The sequence below is a fragment of the Myxocyprinus asiaticus genome, chromosome 42 (genome assembly GCF_019703515.2).
Source record: "Myxocyprinus asiaticus isolate MX2 ecotype Aquarium Trade chromosome 42, UBuf_Myxa_2, whole genome shotgun sequence".
Lineage (NCBI taxonomy): Eukaryota > Metazoa > Chordata > Actinopteri > Cypriniformes > Catostomidae > Myxocyprinus > Myxocyprinus asiaticus.
Genome location: NC_059385.1, coordinates 14420767 through 14444003, shown reverse-complemented (window position 1 = coordinate 14444003; position 23237 = coordinate 14420767). Strand labels below are relative to the sequence as shown.

Sequence of the window (23237 nt, the reverse complement as noted above, 5' to 3'; positions counted from 1 at the left end):
TCAGACAGTCTCCCTGCTGGTTTTTCCGACACATTCAGAATCATTACCGCTTTGGTGTCGCTGTGGCTCGCTTCATGTGTGCGCTTGTATAATTTATATTTTAAAGGGTCATTATTACGGTTTACTGTTTCTCTGTAATATAGAACAGTGTTAGCAAAGTTACTTATAACGTACTTTCCCTGCCCTGGAACTCAAACCATTTTCTGATGCCCCCCAACATATATAAGTAATTAAATTAATATCATAAATGTGCGACAACTAGTCGACTAATGGCTTAAACTAACGATTACTAGTCGAAAAGAAAAATCTTTGGTCGGGGGCAGCCCTATAAGTTTGATTCTTCTTTTGAAAATGAAAACTACAGGTGTTTATCTTAAAGTGATATTTCAAGCAAAACATTTATTATTTTAAATTATAAAACAAAAGATATATTGTTCAATATTTAGACAATAAGTTTTCTGGACACTTTCTGGTTGTCAAATTGAGTGGTACATGTCCATAATTAATGTGATGAACTCTGCTAGGACACCATCACACATCCACTAAAAATGACTTTGATACCATTTTTTAAAAGTAATTGCAACATGGCTTAGTAAAGTCAAGTTACACTATATTGCCAAAAGTATTCACTCATCTGCCTTTAGATGCATATGAACTTAAGTGACATCCCATTCTTAATCCATAGGGTTTAATATGACGTCGGCCCACCCTTTGCAGCTATAACAGCTTCAACTCTTCTGGGAAGGCTTTCCACAAGGTTTAGGAGTGTGTTTATGGGAATTTTTGACCATTCTTCCAGAAGTGCATTTGTGAGGTCAGACACTGATGTTGGACGAGAAGGCCTGGCTCGCAGTCTTCGCTCTAATTCATCCCAAAGGTGCTCTATCGGGTTGAGGTCAGGACTCTGTGCAGGCCAGTCAAGTTCTTCCACACCAAACTCGCTCATCCATGTCTTTATGGACCTTGCTTTGTGCACTGGTGCGCAGTCATGTTGGAACAGGAAGGGGCCATCCCCAAACTGTTCCCACAAAGTTGGGAGCATGGAATTGTCCAAAATCTCTTGGTATGCTGAAGCATTCAGAGTTCCTTTCACTGGAACTAAGGGGCCAAACCCAGCTCCTGAAAAACAACCCCACACCATAATCCCCCCTCCACCAAGCTTCACAGTTGGCACAATGCAGTCAGACAAGTACCGTTCTCCTGGCAACCGCCAAACCCAGACTCGTCCATCAGATTGCCAGATGGAGAAGCGCGATTCGTCACTCCAGAGAATGCGTCTCCACTGCTCTAGAGTCCAGTGGCGGCGTGCTTTACACCACTGCATCCACGCTTTGCATTGCACTTGGTGATGTATGGCTTGGATGCAGCTGCTCGGCCATGGAAACCCATTCCATGAAGCTCTCTACGCACTGTTCTTGAGCTAATCTGAAGGCCACATGAACTTTGGAGGTCTGTAGCGATTGACTCTGCAGAAAGTTGGCGACCTCTGCGCAGTATGCACCTCAGCATCCGCTGACCCCGCTCTGTCATTTTACGTGACCTACCACTTCGTGGCTGAGTTGCTGTCATTCCCAATCGTTTCCACTTTGTTATAATACCACTGACAGTTGACTGTGGAATATTTAGTAGCGAGGAAATTTCACGACTGGACTTGTTGCACAGGTGGCATCCTATCACAGTACCACGCTGGAATTCACTGAGCTCCTGAGAGCGGCCCATTCTTTCACAAATGTTTGTAGAAGCAGTCTGCATGCCTAGGTGCTTGATTTTATACACCTGTGGCAATGGAAGTGATTGGAACATCTGAATTCAATTATTTGGATGGGTGAGCGAATACTTTTGGCAATATAGTGTATTTCTGCAAAAGGTCTTGCATCATTTGTTTGCAGATGCCACTTGGTTTTCTTTTATAAACAGATAGTTCAGGCTCTAAATTCTGACTGGATGAGCCACATTCGAAACAGTTGTAAAACGACTGTAAACGCAAACCTATGACTGTACATTCTATATTAATGCATCCGGTTGTTGTGTTGCTTGGCAACCACAAACAGCCTACAGTTGCACTAATGAACTAAATTACTTGGCAGAAGAATGGTTAATTCCGTTATTTATTAATAATAAATATATATTTTTATTAGGCCTGCACAATTAATTAAATAAGTAATTTGGATTACAATTACAGCTGCCACAATGAACTACCGTATTTACTGTAAATATAGTCGCACCTGACTATAAGTTGCACCAGGTCCAAATCACATTGTTGAGAGAGAAAAACACATACAGTAAGTCGCATCTCTGTATAAAACGCACTGACAGAGGTTGCATGCAGCAGGCACTTCACCGGTTCAGATGTCAAACGTGCTCCGTGAAGATTTCACATATACTTTTTATGTCTCACGTAAGAAACGCAACAATTAAGCCACATCTGTTAAAACATCTGTAACTCTATGCTGTGCACAAATAAACAGCTTTTAGTCAGTAAAATAGTGTGCCTGTTGTATTCTATTCATTCATTAACATTAGCGACTGTGGATATTTCTGATATTTAGAAGCCTCATTGCAATGTATTAATTATCCGGTTCACTGACTGAAAGTTTCTACTACGATTGTGATGAAACATCATTTTGTGGGCATGTGAGTAGTTTTTCACAGCGGTTTAGAGTTTGTTAGAATAATAATGTTATGATGGACAAAATATTTCAAATTGATGCATAAAGTACTTTGTAAAGTCAAAATACTCTGAATAGGCAACTTTAAAATGCTTCTTCCGTCTCTATGACTGATGTTTTCATCTGTTTTGGTGTGCATGTGTTTGACCAGCTGACATCAGTTAATTAAAAGTTATGTATACAAGTTGCTTCAAACTATAAGTTGCAGGGCCTTTCAGATGATAAAAAGTGACATATTTCAGAAAATACGGCAATCATGAAGTGTCAATTACATCATACCATTGATGTCTACTCCTGTGGAGCAAAAAAAGTTATATTTAAATTGGGTCTGTTTCAAAACCTTGAGAGCTGTCTCCGGAGGCCGCACTTTAAGACATCATAGGCGCACTCCAGACACGAAGGCTGTTCCAAAAGGTAGGCTTCATAAAGGGATAGTTCACCCAAAAATTTTAATTCTCTCATTATTTCCTCACCCTCATAGGTGTGTATGACTTTCTTTCTTCAGTAGAACACATTTGAAGAAAAATAGAAAAATATTTTAGCTGTTTTGAGGCTCCAAAAATCACAGTCAGCATACACGTCATCCATGCGACTCTTGTTAAATTAATGTCTATACGACTGTTAAATTAATGTCTTCTAAAACGACACGATCGCTTTTGGTGTATATATTTAAGTACTTTTTTTAAACTCTAAATCATGCTTCCGGTCAGCAGTTTTATGTACGTGTGACTTATTTGACGTATCACATTGGCACTTGAAACACGGGAGAACTAAGGCATGTGCGGCACAGCTGGAAGAGTGGCGCTGTTTACAAGTGAGGAGGAGGAATGCTGTACAGCAGCTTGATTGGTTTTGATTTAGATCTGATTTTGTATCCATTTCTTTACTCACAATGGTGCGTTTGCGTGCTTATTCTGCATGTCTTAACGTGAGATTACGTCTGTATCATGGCAACACGAATACACTACGTCACACGAGAGACCACTTGGACACCACCCTCTCGTGAAGCTTACCCAAAGCTTTGGATTATTGTTATAAAAGTACTTAAATAATTATCTTTTTTTCACACCAAAAGTGATCGTATCACTTCAGAAGCAATTACTTTAACTGCTGGAGTTGTATCGATGACGTTTATGCTGGCTGACTGTGATTTTTGGAGCTTCAAAAGAGAAATCTCCATTCACTTGCATTTTAAGGACCTACTGAGCTAAGATATTTTTCTTTAAATGTGTTCTGGTGAAGAAAGAAAGTCATACACACCTGGGATATCATGAAGGTGAGTAAATGAGAGAATTTTCATTTTTGGGTGAACTATCCCTTTAATTATGCTGCCTCTTAAGATATCTCATTTTGGCCAAATACTAAGGTATCATCATATGTATCCTTCTCCAGGGTGGGTGTTCCCAGAATGCACCGTTATAAGCTCGGTGGAAAAATAAATCCAAGACAGCTGACGAAGTGAGAATACATTCAAAATACATTCAATACTACAATTAATATGATAGAAAACTAAATATTTTACCCAAACTTTGTGTGTGCTATGCATATTTATGAGTATCGCATCGTTCCTCTCACATCACCTCTATCATTTAGCCTGAGAAAGAGCACTTGTATTGAAATGAATGGGAGAAATTGGAACGTCCAATATTGCGGATGTAGAAACGAAAGTATCGCCTTACGTGTAAAAGATCCACTCACCTTTTAGTTACAGACATCCCCAGTCAATCAACTCCAGATTGGCCACTAAGTGGACTGACTTGCCTTGAGAAAGACTTTGCCTGTATTGAAACGAGTTGCTAGTCGAGTCTCCCGTGCGCTGCAGGAGCTAACGATAAAGAGTTTTCCAAATCGGTCTCTTTTGAGGCACCATTTCAGTTAGGATGTTGCCATACACAACAGCGAGGCAGCTTACCAAGTTTTGGAACAGACCCAATGTGTTTTTGCAGTAGTGTAACATTTACCAATCATAGACATGTCCACTGCTCAATTTCTGTGTATAATTTTGGCAAAACTGCAATAACAATTATGTTTTTCATGCTGCTATGTGAAGTTGATTGTTTGTTTTAATTAACTGATGTATAAAACCGCAACAAAGTAATTCAGAAACGGTTAGCTTGTTTTGGATGTATAACGAAAAGAATGTAGCATGCAGATGCTCCAGACAAAATATGTAACGTAAGCTGTACTGATCGAACTTAATCGCAATTACAACATCATTTACAGAGTGCAGTGACTTTACCATGGGTAAGGGGCGTTCTTTGGCACGATGCAAAGTGGAGCCTCTCATGGCTTATTGCTTTAATTTATTTGTAATTGCTTTAATACATTTTTGGGCCTACACTATATCACAGAATCATCTTTGACTGCATCCATATAACATATTTCTTGCTAAGCTGGAGTGGCAATAGCTGCATTTTGAGTGAGTAAAGACCTGATATAGTGCAATAAAACAGACATTGCGGGAGCTTACATTTTCAAAAAACTTCTTGGAGAAAATATTCTCACATAAAAAAAGATTGTCACCAATTATCAAAGTACATCTTTCTAACCAACATAACCTAAATATATGACTATCATGGTGAATCATGGTTGTGAGCATAAATACACAATACATTAATTTTCAGAACTATTGGGAATTACACTTACAGGGATAGTTCACCCAAAAAGAACAATTCTCTTATCATTTACTCACCCTTATGCCATCCCAGATGTGTTTGACTTTCTTCAGTAGAACACAAAGATTTTTAGAAAAATATCTCAGCTCTATAGGTCCATACAATGCAAGTGAATGCTGATCAGACCTTTGTAGCTCCAAAAATCACATAAAGGAAACATAAAAGTAATCCATTAGACTCCAGTGTTTAAATCCATATCTTCAGAAGCAATATAATAGGTGTGGGTGAGAAGTCCTTTTTTTCACTCTAAATCTCCACTTTAGCTTTCAGATGTGAAAATGAAACTAAACAGGTACCACATGTGACTTTCAGATGTAAAAGTGAAAGTTGAGGTTTATAATAAAAAAAAGGACTTAAATGTTGAACTGTTTCTCACCCACACCTAATTTATTGCTTCTGAAGACAGATGTAACCACTGGAGTCTTATGGATTACTTCTGTTTCCTTTATGTGATTTTTGGAGCTACAAAGGTCTGATCACCATTCACTTGCATTGTATGGACCTACAGGGCTGAAATATTCTTCTAAAAATCTTCATTTGTGCTCAGTAGAAGAAAGTCATACACATCTGGGATGGCATGAGGGTGAGTAAAAGAGAATTTAAATTTTTGGGTGAACTATACCTTTAAAGAAATTTACTAAAGTCACAATAGCAAGCTATTCCAGAGGATTTAAAAGCACAAATGTAAAGGGTTGAATTTTGTTAAAGTCCATATACTGTAGCACATTCTTCCATACAAAAATTTACTTGAAAAGTTGTCTGAATTGTCCTTTAAGTGGTGGACTACTGTTCAAGGCAGATGAACATATGGTTAAGCCTTACCAACATGATTCCCGTGCGTGGAGTTTGCGCCACGTAAAAGTATTTTGCGAAAAGTTATTCTGTGTTCCTTTCTGGTATTTTTGAGGATAACACGCTAAGGTTTACTGGCTTAACATGGTCATGACAGCAGTTAAATTATTGGATAGAACTGCGCATACACAAGGTTAGTAAGTGATTCATACTAGTCCAACGTTAACATGTTAAAGACACAGAGTTTTGTGGCACAATTTTTGTACATGGGATTTCAGTGCAAAATCTTATTCACTAAATCTTGTGAAAGATTTAGTGAACTTAATCTTGTTTAAGCAGGCACAATCAGTACTGAACACTGTGCTATTTGCCCGGCGCAATAAACATTGCTGCACTATTACCGTCCCAGGAAAGTAGGCGGTAAAATTAATTTTACTTAAAAGAGATGCATGTGTACATTTTCTATTAATCAGTAGTTGTTCTGATTAACATTGTTTTATCAAACAATGATAAAATGATGGAGAAGAGAGTTATAATCTGGCATACTGTATATCCAGATGCACAGTGTAGTCAAGTGCACTTTTGGCATGTTAAAAGGATTCAAGTGTCTGGATCACAGTAGTCGAGTGATGCTGTACAGTCCCGACAGAGTGTGCCATATTGTGTTGGTCTGTTGCATCATCTGCTATTTAAGGTTTTTTGTTGTTGCCTAATATGCATAATCCCTTTAGTGCATCAGGCGATAAACCGGCGTGTAAATAAATAGCGCTTTTAATTCATTCTTAGTGAATTTCCCTCTTAGTCTTGTGACTACTTTTTCGAAACATTGTGTAGTTCCTCTAGGATTTTGCAATCTTGCAAATTCAACCAATCTTGGCATTATTTGCAATAGCTTGCAATTTTAAATAATTCCTGCAATTTTTCAGCATAAACTGTGAATCCGAGGTAATCCAATATCTTCTTTAAACTGACAGCGGCAAAACATGTGCTTGGAAAAAAACTTGAAGCGGTCACGACACATCCAACTGCACAGCTTCCATTCTATCATCATCTCCACAGTACAGAGCATCTCCTCCTCGACTCCTCTGTGTCATTAACCCTGCATATATGAACCCGCAACAGCCAAGAAACATTTGCCATTACTCGAATGTTAAATTAACGTGAGACCGTAATGTTTTGCATTCACTACCAAAATCCTTGTCTCAACTTCGCGCGGACCGCAGACAGCGCATGTACATCACAGCTAGTGTTTAATCTTCACTCTCAGTGCGGTGAATGAGACACAAAATTCCGGCGTTAATGGCATTTCTTTTCACTTAAAATTCCCTTAATTTTACAATAAAATGTGACTAGAACTTAATTTAGTACGAATCTGATAAATGGCAGTATATACACTATACACTTACAGTTGAAGTCAGAAGTTTACATACACCTTAGCCAAATACATTTAAACATTTAATTGTAGAAAACATTGTCTGTCTTAGGTCAGTTAGGATCACTACTTCATTTTAAGAATGTGAAATGTCAGAATAACAAATAGTATTTGGTAGCATTGCCTTTAAATTGTTTAACTTGGGTCAAACGTTTTGGGTAGCCTCCCACAAGCTTCTCACAATAAGTTGCTGGAATTTTGGCCCATTCCTCCAGACAGAACTGGTGTAACTGAGTCAGGTTTGTAGGCCTCCTTGCTCACACACATTTTTTCAGTTCTGCCCACATATTTTCTATCGGATTGAGGTCAGGGCTTTGTGATAGACACTCCAATACCTTGACATTGTTGTCCTTAAGCCATTTTGCCACAATTTTGGTGGTATACTTGGGGCCACTGTCCATTTGGAAGACCCATTTGCGACCAAGCTTTAACTTCCTTGCTTCAATATATCCACATAATTTTCTTTCCTCATGATGCCATCTATTTTGTGAAGTACACCAGTCCCTCCTGCAGCAAAGCACCCCCACAACATGATACTGCCACCCCCATGCTTCACAGTTGGGATGGTGTTCTTCGGCTTGCAAGCCTCACCCTTTTTCTCCAAACATAACGATGGTCATTATGGCCAAACAGTTACATTTTTGTTTCATTAGACCAGAGGACATTTTTTCAAAAAGTAAGATCTTTGTCCCCATGTGCACTTGCAAACTGTAGTCTGGCTTTTTTATGGCAGTTTTGGAGTAGTGGCTTCTTCCTTGCTGAGCAGCCTTTCAGGTTATGTCGATATAGGACTCGTTTTACTGTGGATATAGACCTGTTTCCTCCAGCATCTTCACAAGGGCCTTTGCTGTTGTTCTGGGATTGATTTGCACTTTTCGCACCAAACTACGTTCATCTCTAGGATACAGAATGTGTCTCCTTACTGAGTGGTATGGTGGCTGCATGGTCCCATGGAGTTTATACTTGCATACTATTGTTTGTACAGATGAACATTGTATCTTAAGGCATTTGGAAATTGCTCCCAAGGATGAACCAGACTTGTGGAGGTCCACAATTATTTTTCTGAGGTCTTGGCTGATTTCTTTTGATTTCCCCATGATGTCAAGCAAAGAGGCACTGACGGCAATGTTGTCAAAACGATCCCCGTTCACACGGATCTGAGAAAACGACTAAAAACGCTGTATTATGCATGCCAGGCCAGTAGTTGGCGATGTTACTTTGTAAAGAAATACTACATGCCTGCGCACATAAGCATTCTTCCACAGAGCGGCGAATACAAAAAATGAAGATGGGGAAAACATGTAGCAGTTTTGTCTGGACGGACGATGAGGTTGCTTTTTTACTACAATTACTTTGCTGGAGAAGCATCAGTAAACTCAAAATCTTGAGCAGCACAAACACAGTCCTGTAATTTGCCATTGTAGTTTTGAATACACGTGCGCACGACGTCATCGTTTTCACAAATTCGCGTTTTTGTATGTTTACACGGAGACAATAACGGCATCGTTTTCAAAAACGTGCACTTTGAAACACGTTTTCAAAAGTTTGCGTTTTCAGGCCCCAAAACACCGTTGTCGTGTAAATGAACAGCCAAAACGCATAAAAAGTTTTCCATTTTTAGTTGAAAACGTTGTTGTGTAAACGGCCCGAGTTTCAAGGTAGGCCTTAAAATACATCCACAGGATGTACATACACCTCCAATTAGCTAATCAGAAGCTAATTAGCTAATTGCCTAAAGGCTTGACATCATTTTCTAGAATTTTCCAAGCTGCTTAAAGGCACAGTTAACTTTGTGTATGTAAACTTCTGACCCACTGGAATAGTGATTTACTCAATTATAAGTGAAACAATCCATCTGTAAACAATTGTTGGAAAAATTACTCATGTCATGCACAAAGTAGATGTCCTAAATGACTTGCCAAAACTAGTCTGCTAATGTGAAATCTGTGGATTGGTTAAAAATGTGTTAATGACTTCAACCTAAGTGTATGTAAAATTTTGACTTCAACTGTATATGAAATACATGTTCATATATGGTTTTCACTGATATAAAAAGGTTACATATATGTAACATTTATTCTTCCAAATAGCCTTCTTGTGGAATATGAGTATGTATGCAAATGCTCAAATATATGAACTACAGTTTTATATGTTTGTCTATGGCCATATATCAGATTTCTGTATTAGACAAAGTAATAAATCACAACAGGCCTAATTATTGAATCCTCATTTGTGTTTTTAGTTTACAGATTTATTGTAGGCCTATTTCAATCTTAAAAAACTTTTCTTGCATTTTCTGCAGAAAATTTTAATAAAAAAATTATTAAAGTTCTCCCAACAGCCATATCACAGCTTTCACCTAAATGTATGGTATTTTTGTATGTGTTCATTATTTTTTCCTTGGTAACTCAATTAACTAAAATATTTACATGTTATTGCATATACACTGTCATTGACACAAATTACACATTTCCACTGATGATTTGTGAGTTTTTACTGCCAAACAACACAAACAATCGCAATATTTGAGAAAAGCGGAAACAAATTCAGTCATTCTGGGCCGCAATAATCAGGAAATCCTAGTGGGACTGATTGTGTATTTTAATGTTTATTCTAATACAATTCCTAGCACGACTGACTTAAGTTGAAAATGCATAACTGTAAACCTGTTTGTTTGTTTTTACAAGCTGTGGGATGGGTCAAAATGATTATCTTGAGGCAATTGACAACATGCTGACAATGGAGCTTAAGTTCTATTTAACTTGGAACATTTCTTGAACATAAAAGTTTAGACAGACAAAACATATTAAAAACAAATATGAACCCATTAACAAGCTCTAAAAAAAAAAATACAAAAAAAACAAAAAAAAATAAGTATTCTTGTTGACAGCTAAGCAAGCATTACTTGACTTCAATTTGAATAAACTGATTCCACGATTATCTGTTTCTGTCTCTCAGGTGCAAATACCAATTTCAGTACTGGCAAAGGAAATCAACAATAACAGACTTGGAAAAATTTGAAAATTAAATTTGAAAATGTGAAATCTCATTATGAGCATCAGAACAAGGTTTTTACACTTTATGCATTTCATGAAGTTCACTGTGCACAGTTTGCTGGAATTTTCCTATCCTCTCATGTGCTCTCATGCACTTCTAATGTGAGGTCAACTTCAAATTACCTCTAAATATTCCAAATTTAAATAAAATAAGAGTTCAAAACTTCACTGAACAAAGATAACAGTGACAGAGCGACAGGATTTGCAATAGGTTTGCAGTTCATTTACAAAGTTACACTTCTAAGAAACTTATACATATAAAGCTACTCTATTCTATTCTGTATAATTTCAATAACCTTCTAAGATTCAAAGAATGTGATACTGGTGCATGACATTAATCATAACCATCATATTAATAAAGTCCAATAGGCAGTATTTGATTAAAAAACAAATAGCTAAATGGGGTAGATAATGACAAAGATAGGTAGATAAGAAACTGTGATTGAATCTACAAAAGAGAGAAAAGGGATTGGGCAATACCACACTCTTTTAATTATGTCTTCACTGTTAGCTTTATGTCTCTTAATATAAAAGTTTCCTATTAGTTGTGCCACAAGAAGTAGAAGTAGACTTTGATACAGAAACATGTCCCTAAAAAGAGACACACATTATTAAATACAAGGGCTTATTTGATACTCCTAATGTAAATACAAGCTATAAAAACAGGATAGTGGGACTTTTAAACTATATACTAAAATATTGATATTTTTAAAGAACTTTTAACTATAAACAAATCGCAATTTGGTCAACGCATGGTTAATCATTATAGTTGAAGTCAGAAGTTTACATACGCTTAGGCTGAAGTAATTAAAACTAATTTTTTTAACCACTCCACAGATTTAATATTAGTAAAATATAGTTTTGGCAAGTCGTTTAGGACATCTACTTTGTGCATGATACAAGTAATTTTTCCAACAATTGTTTACAGACAGATTGTTTCATGTTTAATTGACTTTATCACAATTCCAGTGGGTCAGAAGTTTATGCACACTAAGTTAACTGTGCCTTTAAGCAGCTTGGTAAATTACAGAAAATGATGTCAAGCCTTTAGATAATTAGCCAATATAGCTTCTGATAGGAGGTGTACTGAATTGGAGGTGTACCTGTGGATGTATTTTAAGGCCTACCTTCAAACTCAGTGCCTCTTTGCTTGACATCATGGGAAAATCAAAAGAAATCAGCCAAGATCTCAGAAACAAAATGTGGATCTCCACAAGTCTGGTTCATCCTTGGGAGCAATTTCAAGACACCTGAAGGTACCACGTTCATCTGTACAAACAATAGTACACAAGTATAAACACCACAGGACAATGCAGCCATCATACCGCTCAGGAAGGAGACGCATTCTGTCTCCTTGAAATGAACGTAGTTTGGGGCGAAAAGTGCAAATCAATCCCAGAACAACAGCAAAAGACCTTGTGAAGATGCTGGAGGAAACAGGTAGACAAGTATCTATATCCACAGTAAAATGAGTCCTATATCGACATAACCTGAAAGGCTGCCCAGCAAGGAAGAAGCCACTGCTCCAAAACTGCCATAAAAAGCCAGACTACAGTTTGCAAGTACACATGGGGACAAAGATCTTACTTTCTGGAGAAATTTCCTCTGGTCAGATGAAACAAAAATTTAACTGTTTGGCCATAATGACCATAGTTATGCTTGGAGGAAAAAGGGTAAGGCTTGCAACCGTGATGCAAGGGGGTGGAAGCATCATGTTGTGGGGGTGCTTTGCTGCAGGAGGGACTGGTGCACTTCACAAAATAGATGGCATCATGAGGAAGGAAAATTATGTGGATATATTGAAGAAACATCTCAAGACATCAGCCAGGGAGTTAAAGCTCGGTCTCAAATGGGTCTTCCAAATGGACAATGACCCCAAGCATACCTCCAAAGTTGTGGCAAAATGGCTTAAGACAAGAAAGTCAAGGTATTGGAGTGTCTATCACAAAGCCCTGACCTCAATCCGATAGAAAATGTGTGGACAGAACTGAAAAAGCATGTGCGAGCAAGGAGGCCTACAAACTTGACTCAGTTACACCAGTTCTGTCTGGAGGAATGGGGCAAAATTCCAGCAACATATTGTGAGAAGCTTGTGGAAGGCTACTCAAAATGTTTGACCCAAGTTAAACAATTTAAAGCCAATGATACCAAATACTAACAAAGTGTATGTAAACTTCTGACCCACTGAGAATGTGATGAAAGAAATAAAAGCTGAAATAAATCATTCTCTCTACTATTACTCTGATATTTCACATTCTTAAAATAAAGTAGTGATCCTAAGTGACCTAAGACAGGGAATGTTTTCTACAATTGAATGTCAGGAATTGTGAAAAACTGAGTTTAAATGTATTTGGCTAAGGTGTATGTAAACTTCTGACTTCAACTGTAATTTGATTAACATTAGCAAGCATACAGTCTATGCCTGATTTATTATTATCTCTGCATGGCAGGAAACATGTATAATAAATAATATGTACCTAAATGTTACATAGTTTGATGAACAGTTTTTTATGAAGCTATAACTTAATACATACTTTTGAATCCACAAATTGCATTTGCCATTATTTATTAAATGTATAGTTATGTTAGAAATGAAGGCATTTTCTCTCAATATACTAAAACTAGCACTTGGCTGTATACTCACAGACCAACGCAAAACTATAAAAGCATACCACTATGTTGGCCACTACGCAGAGCCTACGGTGTAAGTTCAGCGCAGAAGTTTAAATCGGCCTCAAGTCGAACGGATTACTTTTATGACACTTTTTAATCTTTTAAGTATGGCACTATTCACTGCGATTGCATTAAAATGATGGAGGGCTATTTTAATTAAAATATCTTCTTTATTGTCCAATGAAAGAATGAAAGTCACATGCCTTTGGAATGACATGAGGATGAGTAAATTAATATAGAGTGAATTTTCATTCTTGGGTAAACTACTTTAAACCCAATGGTGCAGCTTACTTGATTCATCGCTTACCTCTGTTACACAACACTCAGGTGTGTGTGTTTTACTACAGAAATAAAAGGCTGAAATCAAACTTCAATGATGCACTTTTCCTGAATGCAATGAAAACCTATAAGTTTGTTGTATTGTCCAAGAGAAAAGGCAGGTGTTCATTACAAACAGTAGTGTTTGGGACTTCATATGTAAATGTCAATATTGTACTTACTAGGCAAGTTATCTTTTATAACCCCAGCTATTATCTACAAAAACTTGAATGGCAAAAATCACAGTTATTAAAGGAATATTCTGCATTCAATACAAGTTATGCTGAATCGATAGCATATGTGGTATAATGTTGAATTACCACAAAAATTAATATCGACTCGTCCCTCCTTTTCTTTAAAAAAAAAAGCACAAATCTGGGTAAAAGTGAGGCACTTGAAGTGAATGGGGGGCCCAATCAGTAAATGTTATAATACTCACTGTTTCAAAAGTATAGACAAGACGTAAACAATATATGTGTTAACATGACTTTAGTGTAATAAAATCACTTACATACCTTTTCTGTGTAAAGTTATAGCTAATTTTACAACTTCGTTGTCATAAAGACGCAATGCCATAAACCCAAAAACGACTGTAAAAACAACTATTTACGGCTCATATAATTCACAAGTTTTAACAGATGCATTAATGTAAGTGCTTTTATAAAATTATAAGCTTCACATTTCCGCCTTTAAACCCTCCAAAAATTGGCTCTATTCACTTTCATTGTTAAGTGCCTCACTGGAACCTCGATTTTTGCTTTTTTTTTAAGAAAAGGAGGGACAAGACATACATTTTTGTGGTATTCAACATTATGCCACAAATGCTGTCGATTGAGCTTAACTTGTATTGAACCCGGAATATTCATTTAATTGCATTTTATATTGTGCATGTGACAGGTCATTAGACTATATGACGATCAAACACACTGTTTGTATACAATTACTGTTATTAAATGCAATCATTAAGAAAACTATAACTTTTTTTTTTGGAGCATCCTAGCTTGTGTATAATAAAAGGTTGAAGAATTAATATGTATTTCATCTCGGATTGAGCACAAACCAATAAGCAGGTGATTATACACAGACATGAGCTTAACATCTGTGATGTCATGACTGTTTGATACATGATGTGAAGGCACCAGATCCCAAATAGTCTGTGAAATCGCAAGATACAACTACTGATGGAGAAAAAACACATGGCATGACGTGAAGGTGTACTTACAGTCACAGAATATGGAAATACTGTATTGGAAAGATGAGGATGGATCTGTCAGTCAGGCTGTATCATGCGATGAAGATGACCTACAAAGTGAAACAACAACAAAAAAAAAAAAAAAACACACACTGTGCCCTCAGTACAGGAATATATCGTAGAAAGAAAAGCCAAATGCACCACATAACGCTGTCTCGACTTTTTTTTTAACGACTTTTAACCGTGTGTTGTGGATTAGAAGGAGGCATACGTGCGCGCGCTGCTCCTGCTTCAAACTATGGTGGCACCTTCGGTTTTGTTGATGAAGCGTAAAGTTATGAATTACCCGTATACATCGAGTGACATCACTCACAGCACACACGGAATTCATTCAATACACGACGGCTCGTTCCCATATGTGTTATTAAAGCATATCCGTCACTATTTCGTCGAGTGGACGGACCGAACAGACCGTTTAGTTTTCAGGTATAGCCTGAGAGCGATGCTCGCGCTCTCTCTCTCTCTCTTTATCTCTCTCTCTCTGCAGCCCGGAGGAACTCTAGAAGAACACCGAATCAAGAACTCCAATCACGCTGAAATTCTCGCATTATTAACACAATAGTGCCCATTTCATAACTCATTTGACCCCTTATCTGAGCTGAGCTCAGACGGTGCAAAAAATGTCGATGTGGGCTGTGACAACACATACAAGCGAAAAGAGAGTCCATCTTGCTTTGGGGAAGATGAAGTATAAATCTCACTCCTGTCAAACTCCGCCAAGGCGGTTTATATACAGAGAGAACCCCCTCCGCGAGCTTTCATTACTTAAACTAGGGGTTTTCGAGGTAGACTTTTCACATGATACGGTTTTGTCTTAGGGTTCCTCGCTGCGTTTCGCCAGATGGAATCAAAGTAGCTGGCTAGCCTGCTAGCCCCCTGTGATGCGAGATACATAGCTCGAGCTCGTCTGAAAGCGTCATTGCCAGACCCCTGTGCAATAACCGCACGCGCTGGATACTTCGTAAACGACATTTTCGCACTTTTGGAACGCAACTTCAATGAGACGCGTTCGAATGTTTTCGTGACGCTGTAACCTTGCGCTGGATGAGGGAAGTGCCCATTCTGATCCTCTGATGAGAGCAAATCGCTGCCTTCTCTCCCCCCCCCCCATGTCGTACATGTTGTATCTACGCTTCGAGGGTCGCATCGTTAATTTCACAGAAAGCAGGTGTCAAACACACCGATCGCTGAAGTTGTTTATAATAGTGCGATTCTCCATTTCGCCACTTCGCCTCGGTGCAACAAACTGGCACGAATTTCGCCCAGTCTGCGCGCGAGCTCGCGAACAATCGGCACTCGGGTATTTTTCGCACACAAAATATGTCCAAGTTTTCAGTCATCGCGGCGTGCGTGAGCGCAAACTTACCCCTGAAATCCTGCCGAAACGCCAGGGCCTTCTCATTCCAGCATTCGGTGCACCTCAAACTTATTGACACACCAGAACTGCTCTGCAGTGGCCGTCCGTGCAGACAGCTCCTATATTATTTTTACCGGATGGACGCCGCCGTGCATGGAACGGCGCAGTGTGAAGTCGACAAAACTACATCCGAATAGCGCCGATCGCTCAAAACGAGTAACGGTGGTGGCCGAATGGCACTTCGAATGAGTACTTTCGTTTCAGTCGAACAATTCCCCTCTCAGCTTGTTTTCTCTCGCAGCCCTCCTCCTCCCCCTTCGTGCGTTCAAGTGTTCCCACCGACTGTTCTGTTATGAAGCCTGTGTGCACTGTGTGTGGATGTTCATAGCGCAGGACCGACTGGCCTACCCTTGTCACATCATCATCATCATCATCATCAACATGCATTCACTCTATGGCCTTATGAGTCAAGTCATTCAGCCATAAACTTTTCTACTCCCTTTCAATTGATCACAGCACCCATTTCTAAAGGATGACACCACTATGCTTTTTGATCTCAGGTCCACTCTCTTTCTACTAGTCGTGTAAGACTACTTTAATAGAGCTTCCTGGGTGTTGCATATTCGTGTCAGATCGGTGTTGTGCTTGTAAAATAAAGTCTTTAACTGTGCATGTGCGTCGGCGCTTACCTGCAACAGGCCACCAAAGTGACTTTACAGGTCTGATGTCGACCGTGCCGTTGTCCACCTCTCTCAGTGTCTTTCCCTGTTCACTTTTTTCTTCTTCTTCTTTTTGTGTGTGTGTGTGTGTGTGTGTGTGCAACATACAGTCTACTGTACATGCACTGTGAAAATAGTTTTCATGTAAGGGCGGTTGTGATTGGCCGCACGCTTGAGTGACAGCCCGAGAAGCCAGTCAGAGCGCGCGAAACATTTCGGCACTCTTTCGACACAGAGAGATTAAAACCACATCTTCATAAACGTCCTGGACGTTAATACAACGTGCACAACACTCAGTAGTTACAGAAGAAGTCCAGACAATCATTCATTAGATCAACAGGAGGTGTACATTTAACGATACAGAGACGCCATCGAGAAAAGAGAGCTTGTACACAGTGTGACATACGCTACAGAGCTATCCCCAACACACACCAAGCCGTCTTCGAGTACAAACACACGTTTGTGAACAACATTGATGTATTCGCCCGTCATTCACTCCTCTTGCGGGTTCATTATGGCTAAAACACGCTATAAAGCCCTGCGAGGTGTTCGTTCGTGTCACTGCCCTCGTTCTCTCACACATACTGCTGCACCGTTTTCCTGTCTCGTGCCCTCTTTATGAAGAGTTTTTCTTGCGATGGCTGTACGTGCTAACATGAGAGTGGACATTGCATTATATCAGCCTATATATCAGTTTGGCCACACATTAGCTATAATCGAACAATCTATTTCCGTTTTTATGATGTTGATGATTAACGATGATTACTATCATGAGGAAGAGGGGGTTGACAGAGAGAATCGTACCTGAGAGATGGGTTGTGCGATGCTTCAGCGTTCTAAGTTCATACTTTTGATATCTGTCAAGCTTTCGTGGTGTAATGCTAGATTTAACCCTATGCAAGCGGTACTGGAAGAATCAGGACAGTATGCTGTCAGCTTGTCTGTACTCTTGCATAATATGTCTTTGTATACTTGCTTCGTGGCGACTGAACCTTGATAATGCATGTAAAGAAATAGATAATTGTAACATTATGGGTCATTCCTACATTGGGCAAGCTTACTTTTTAAAGTAGCTTTTTGTTTTATCATTAAAAAGACATTTAAATATTTAATATGTCTTACAGGTCAAGCTAAACATTCAGATTTCCATGCCGGATGATAACAGGGTGGACATTCATTGCATAAATTTGCCACTGCATCGTCTGTAAATTATATCTAGCATATTTGGAAATTTACAGAGGTGATTTTATTTCTGTTCGAGGAATATTCTGTGTTCAACACACGTTAAGCTCAATCGACAGCATCTGTGGCATAACGTTGATTACCACAAAAAATTATTTCGACTCTTCTTTAATCAATTTTACAGTGAGTCACTTACAACGGAAGTGAATGGGGCCAAATCCTGGAGGGTTTAAAGGCAGAAATGTGAAGCTTATCATTTTATGAAAGCACTTACGTTCATTCTTATGCTAAAACTTGTGTATTATTTGAGCCGATAAGTAGTTTAAATTGTCGTTTTTACCGTCGCTTTAGGGTTTAAGGGTTGCTGTGTTATGTCGTCATGGCATGGAAGTTGTAAAATTGGATATAACTTTACACTGAAAAGGTTAGGATGCAATTTTATCACACTAAAATCATGTTAACAAGCATATTGTTTATGTCTTGGCTATACTTTTGAAACAGTGAGTATTTTAATGTTTTCGGATTGGCCCCGTTCACTTCTATTGCAAGTGCTTCACTGTCAATGATTTAAAATGTGACTTTTAGGCCCACAGCAGTGTGTAATAAAATAAATAGTCTTTATTCTTTTTAGCAAGCTAATTAAAATTGTAATCGGTAGAAAATTAAACATTATAAATACTATAACTTGTACTGGGGACTTAAAAGGCAGAGCACTGTAGAAATTACCCTGATACAGAATGTATTGAAGAAACTGATTTTGATGAGTTTTCTGTTGATTCTAATTCATCACTACCATGATATGTTTTGTTTTCATGATTATTATCACAGACTCTTGCTATTTTGTCTCTGATGGATCATCGTGACAATTTATTATGCTTAGGTGTTGCAGGGTGAGTGATGAACTTTGATGATTAATTGGCTGTGCTTAAACTTAATGTACCTGAATCACCATTAATACTTTGTTACTTGTGTTCATCATGTTTTTCATCATGAGAAATCCAACACGAATGCCAAACGTGACATTCTGTAGTTAAGGAACCATGGTAAACCTAAAGCTTTCATTTTTAAATTTTTCTCTATGGGTGTAACCGAATCTACCACTCACACCAAAGGCATCAAATTCCCACCTGTTTATCCCATCACCTTCGATGGGTGAACCTAATAGGCCAATCATTAACCTACCGGTCAGATAAGTTTGATGACACATTCTGTTCCCACAAAAGTGAAATCGAATCACTTCTATTTTGATGAATCATCTAAAACAGTATGCACTGATTAAGTAGTTTGCATCTGTAAAATTTGGCCATTGAGAGAGTAATAGAGAGAGCACTCTGATCAGATTAGTGTTTTGATTGAAGTGGCCCACAGAATCAAGGTGTTTGCATTGGTGGTCTTTATTAATGTCCCAGCCCCTCTTTTACTGTCCTGACAGTGATGATAAATGCAAAGGGCTTGTGTGGATTGCTATTTTTGTGTACACTCCCTCTCTCTTTTGATTTTCATCTGTTGTTCGGGGCTTGAAAATCATTTAAATGTTGCATTAGGTGAGTAAAAAATTTAGCAATGCTATTATTGCTATACATCATTGCTGCATAATATATTAAGTACTTTAAGACAACCGAAACATCTTTCTGTAGCTTGTGTATGTTGTAGTAATAATGTTTCATTGAGGTGAAACCACAATAGTATTGTGAGACCATAAATAATTCATTCTAAACTGCACACAAAGCTCAAATTAGGCTTTGATTGTGTATTTTATTAGACCAACATGATCACACGGGAGGTCGGCATGTTGTTTCCGTTGCTTCCAGTACACTAGGATCGACAAAGTTATGCCAACTCACTGACAAGCGGCATCTTCCATCAGACATGTTTGCATCGGCTCCAGCGTGTTTACATGCCCCTGTGGTGCAACCAGAAATCCGCTGCATCGGCAGCGTAGGACACCCAGGTTCAGACACCAGAAAGTACGGCGTTTCACATATTCAGTGACAAGCATGATCCGGAGGTTGCATTTCCCCCTCTAACATCACATTTTTACCCAACTGATGGTTAGGTTTAGGTCTGGGGTTTGGGTTGGGGGGGTTCAGTTTATAAAACATTCATTCATATTCACTGTATTACAGCCTGTACAGCCAGGGGCGGACTGGGAAGAGAATTCGGCCCTGGATTTTACATAGAAACCATTTTGCGGCCCTCTTCAGCAAGTTGCGGCCTGGTCGGCATAGCACAATGGCCCGTTTCAGCTTATCGCCGCCTGTTTGGCCCAATTTCGCGGCTGGCCCACTGGGAAAAGTCCCGGTTCTCCCTATGGGCAGTCCGCCCCTGTGTACAGCTGAAATCAACTCACTTCACAACTCACTTTTGCCATCCCTCAGTGGAGATTACACCTGGAAAATGGAGCTCACATGTGCCCATTCGCCCAACATCACTTACCGCTTTGGCCACTGGAGGCAGTGTTTCGAATTTCAGTAGGCACAGACCAATTTTAGCTAAAGAAAAGAACCTACTGTTTCCGATTTCATTGTGAGATCAGTCTGAATAGACTATCCCTTATGACATTCTGTAACATCCGAGGTTGTTACCCCTCCTTCCAACCACCAGAGGGAGCCCTCTCCCAAATACTAACTCTGTACCATTTCTTCTTTGGTGACTTCCTGTTTAAACTATATAAATACCATGCTGTTCCATTTTGACTTTATGAAGTATTGCCAGTTTACCCTGCCTTACCAAGCGTTTTTCCATTGCCTTTGCTGATTGTTTCATGTTATGACCATTGCCTGTTTTCCAGGATTTACTGCCTTTTGGATACCCCTTTGTTTTGTTTGCCTTGTTGGACTGTATTTTTGGTTTATTGGATTATACCGCTTGCTTAACGACTACCTCTATTTGCCTGCCGATTTGGATTGTTTGCTTGTGTTCATAATAAACTTCCAGCACATCCTATCACCGTCTCCATGGCCAGTTCATTACAGAATACTTTGCCTAACATGGATCCAGAGGAAGTTTCACAGCCCCAGGCCACATACGCGCACCAGTGCGAGGTATTAAGGGGTTACCAAGACCAGCTGAACAACCTACGAGCTGCCAACGAATGTTTGACACAATACATTCACTCACTGCCAGCTCCCCATGCTAAACCAGTAAGCTTTGCTCTACCTGATAAGTTTGATGGTTCTGTTGAAAAATGCCGGGGTTTTTTATGACAATGCAAGGTATTTTTCTCAAATCAGCCTGAATCATTTGATCAACATGCCAGGAAATGTTCTTTTTTTATGTCACTGCTTACCAGCAAAGCTCTCGATTGGGCCACCGCTGTTTGGGATAAAGATACTCAAATCCAGGTTTCATTTGATTACGTTCAACAAATCCACAAAGTCTTCGAGTATCTAGCAGGCGGCCAAGATATCTCTGTTCAGCTACTTCATCTATGCCAGGGTCATCGATCAGCAGCGGATTATGCAGTTCTGTTCAGGACACTAGCGGCTCAGAGTGGGTGGAATGATGTCATTTTCCGTGAAGGGCTTAACCTGAAACTCAGGACGCAACTGACCTGCAAGGGTGAAGGTACGAATCTTTCTGAATACATAATTATGACCATCAAGATTGATAACCTGCTTCAGAATGCTTCACGGCCTCAGTTTCGCTTCACCTCGAATTCTACAATCTCAGTACAGGCCCAGGCATCCACTGTATCACCCGAACCCATGCAAGTTGCTTACACTTGCGTTTCCGTGGAGGAATGCCAACATCGATGCACCGAAAACCTTTGCTTTTATTGTGGCTCACCAGGTCATCTCAACACTGCATGCCCATACAAGAAATCAAGTTCTCCTGAGTCAAGGCAAAATGTGAGTACAATGAACACTGTATCACACGTTTCACATAATTTTCTGTTACCTGTAGAGGTCTCCATTGGTGATCATGTAAAGAGTTTTACAGCTTTAGTGGATTCTGGTGCTGCTGTTAATCTCATTAATCAGGCGATTGTACAAGAACTCAACATACCCACCATTCAATGCTCCCCAACGATTAACATCACCACTGTTGACAACACTCCTATTGGTACTGGCATAACCCAACAGACTGTTCCGATAACCATCAAGGTTGGACTTTTTCATGTAGAAAAAATCTCACTATATGTCATCAACTCACCCAAGCATGCTCTTATCCTGGGTCATCCCTGGCTGGCCATCCATGATCTATCGATATCTTGGAACCAAGGTGATCTCACGCAATGGTCAAGTTTTTGTCACAAACGTTGTCTCCATGTTGCTGTTTCCATGCCTTGTCATCACCAGTATTGAGATCCCTGAATCACAGAAGGGGCCACGATCCCCAAGGAGTATGCAGAGTTCAGTGAGGTGTTTAGCAAAATCAAAGCTACATGACTTCCTCCTCATCCATGGGACTGCGCCATTGAACTTCTGTCCAATACAGCCCCACCGAGAAGCAAGGCATGTGCATTGTCACGCCCCGAGACCCTCGCCATGGAAAATTACATTGAGGAAGCCCTTGCCTCCAGTTACATCCGTCCCTCTGCCTCCACAGCTGCTGCAGGGTTCTTTCTCGTAGAGAAGAAGGATGGAGGTCTACGTCCCTGTATCGACTATCGAGGCCTGAACTCTGTCACCATAAAGTACTGTTACCCATTACCACTTATCACCTCAGCCCTTGAACAATTGCGTGAGGCAAAGATCTATACCAAACTTGATCTGAGAAGTGCTTATAACCTTGTCAGAATCTGAGAAGGGGATGAGTGGAAAACTGATTTCATCACCACCAGGGGGCACTATAAATATTTGGTCATGCCGTATGGACTTGCTAACGTCCCCTCGGTTTTCCAATCTTTTATCAACGAGATATTCAGAGACTTACTGAATCATTGTGTGGTGGCTTACATTGACGACATCCTCATCTACTCACAAGACATGGAACAACATAACCAGCAGGTCAAGACAGTTCTATCATGTTTCCAGGAACACCAACTATTTGTCAAGGCAGAAAAATGTGAATTCCATACCTCCCATACCACTTTCCTAGGTGACAATATCAGCCATCAAGGTGTAGAAATGGATGTCTCTAAGATAACAGCAGTCACCGAATGGCCTC

The 23237-nt window shown here is 39.4% G+C and overlaps 1 protein-coding gene across 5 annotated transcripts in view; it reads right to left on the bottom strand.

The window, feature by feature from the left end:
* Positions 1–17047, bottom strand: part of LOC127432512 (HMG box transcription factor BBX-like) — a 47456-nt gene extending 30409 nt beyond the window's left edge. For 4 of the 5 annotated variants that reach the window (XM_051683688.1, XM_051683693.1, XM_051683692.1 and 1 more), the window contains exons 1-2: positions 16914–17047; positions 14838–14917 (exon numbers count right to left, since the gene is read on the bottom strand). The gene's annotated coding sequence lies outside the window, so the exon portion shown is untranslated. Of the gene's footprint in view, positions 1–14837; positions 14918–16233; positions 16505–16913 lie in introns of those variants that run through there. The other variant, XM_051683689.1, reaches the window with a different exon arrangement.
* Between the last annotated feature and the right edge of the window lie 6190 nt (positions 17048–23237).